Source organism: Penaeus japonicus, unplaced genomic scaffold (genome assembly GCF_977035675.1).
Source record: "Penaeus japonicus unplaced genomic scaffold, GWHDUDI00000001_assembly GWHDUDI00000019, whole genome shotgun sequence".
NCBI lineage: Eukaryota > Metazoa > Arthropoda > Malacostraca > Decapoda > Penaeidae > Penaeus > Penaeus japonicus.
Window position 1 is genome coordinate 13,925,303 of NW_028234421.1, and position 2,500 is coordinate 13,927,802.

The following is a 2,500-nucleotide window of genomic DNA, read 5'->3' on the forward strand; positions in this document are numbered from 1 at the left end:
ATTCCCTCCCTTTATCCCCTCATTCCTATTCGTCCTTTCGCTCTCGCTCCTCTTCTTCTTCTTCGCTATCCCCTCAAACGCCGCCCCTTTTTCCCCTTACCTGAAACACCGAACCCTTGAGACCATCTGACCGCCTTAGATGGACGAGTGTTTGCACGGGAATATTGGACCGGGTGATGAAGAAGAAGAAGAAGAAGAAGCAGAGAGAGAGAGAGAGAGAGAGAGAGAGAGAGAGAGAGAGAGAGAAATAGATAAATATATATATATACATACACACACACACACACACACACACACACACACACACACACACACACACATATGGATAAAAAGATAGATAGATAGATAGATAAATAAATAGACAGACAAATAGACAAGTAAATGTATAGAAAAATATACAACTTATCCTTCTAAAAAGCCTTTAATTTGGGCCTAAAGACAGAGTGAAGAATGTCACCCAGCGACCGGCCGGGTAGCTAGGTCGTTAAGCTGACATATAGACTGATGGCTAAAGGGATTAAGAGACGGACAGACAAACAAACGGAAAAATATGAAGCTGACAAAACGGAATCGATTCATGACAAACTCTATGGAGGCAGACAATTCTGTTTGTTTGCGGTTGTGCGTTTTCTCCCTGGGTGATTACTGGTGAATGAGATCAATATTGAATTAAACAGGAAGTTCACCCGATATGAAGAGAGGTTGAGATAGGTAGATGGATTGGTTGATCGATAGAAATAAAGATAGAAATAAACAGATAGATAGGGAGATAGGTAGATAGATGAATAGAGGAAGAGAGAGATAGAGATAGCTAGATAGACAGATAGAGAGAGAGAGACAGAGGGAGAGAGAGAGAGAGAGAGAGACAGAGAGAGAGAGAGAGAGAGAGAGAGAGAGAGGGAGAGAGAGAAAGAATAGCAACCTGTTTCATGTTAAGATATTCTTGTCAATTTTTATAGCTGATCAACCCATTCAACATCCTTTATCAAATACACTACCCTGTTCCATATACTTTATCACACTAGTCGATCAACGGCTACGCCCTATTCAGCACTTCCCTTGTCTGTAGCCTCCATATATTACCTCAGCTCACTGTGGCTTCTCGGCTATATATCATAATCGCTGATTTAGGCAGCTGCCCATATTCAAATTGTCTTGTAACATTCGCTTGAACTCTCCCCTACATAATGCGCGACTTATGAAGGGCTTAGGGAAGCTGGCGCCATCACTAACCATATAGATGATCAAGTCACTCTTGCTATCTCTGAAGAATCTTGCTTTTAAAAGATGAATTTCTGCTAAATGTTCTAAGTGAGTATTCGTTTCGAGGATTACCTTTTATCTGTAATAAAAAGCTTGCAAAACAACAAAACAAGTTAGCTGTCTAGCATAAGGTAAAAGCCTTTCCGATTGCATCATACAGAGAGAGGGAAGGAGAGACTTTGATTTCAAAACTTTATTTGCAGAATAACCTTGGAAAAAGCCTGGGGATGATGACTAATCATCTGTTCAAGTTGGCTGAAAGAGAGAGAGAGAGAGAGAGAGAGAGAGAGAGAGAGAGAGAGAGAGAGAGAGAGAGAGAGAGAGAGAGAGAGAGAGATCGCCTTGTGTATGTGTGTTCTCCCCTATAGTGTACTATACGGTGGATACATCATTAGAGAGGCCTAGTACCATTATTGCAATTATTTCTTTCTCCCTGACTGTCTTGGGATTCCATCCACTTTAGACACTTTTTATATTTAATAAAAGGTGGATCTTCGCTGACAAAAGGTTCGCCTCACTTTCTCTTTGTCACGGGAGAGAGGGAGGAGAGGAAGGAGAGGGAGGAGGGGGAGGAGAGGGAGGAGAGGGAGGAGAAGGGGGGGAGGTCGATGCTATAATGTCCTTACCAATATTCCAATTAAAATGCAATATAGACTAAACTTTTTTCCCTTGTTGTGATGCTTCTCCGCACTAGTATCAAAACATTAATTAAGACAAAATAGCTTTTGAAAATCTGATATTTTAAAGTGTGATATATAGTTGAGTCTTGCAGATTTATGATATATCAACCATAATCAAGCTTAATTGTAGTCGTATTCATCAGCTAACTTCTAAATTAGTACGACGAATCTACCGAAAAAACAAAACAAAAACAAAAGCAAACTACCTATCAATCTAAAACTCATTAATATTTCTCCTCCTCACACCTAACGCCTCATCCTCTCTACTCCATCGTGTAATAAATCTGATCTGATCTCAGTATAAACAGATAAATCTCTCCCTCCCTTATTCCCAATGCTTCATACTCATACCCTTATTTACACCCAAAATGCCTCATACTCAACTACTCACTCCCGAATTCTAACCTCACTGCCACCCACTCCTACCTACCCCCAAAAAGAAAGAAAAAAAGAAAGAAAAAAAAAGACTCATCCTCTTTACTCACTCCCGAATTTTACCTAACTGCCACCCACTCCGTCCTACCCTTCCCCCCCCCCACCCCGTCAAAATAACTCAT

The 2,500-nt window shown here is 40.7% G+C and overlaps 1 protein-coding gene across 6 annotated transcripts in view; it reads right to left on the minus strand.

The window, feature by feature from the left end:
- The window catches only part of cpx (synaptic transmission protein complexin), a 761,198-nt gene that overhangs the window by 15,693 nt on the left and 743,005 nt on the right, over nt 1-2,500 (minus strand). The gene's annotated exons all lie outside the window — the stretch shown is intronic.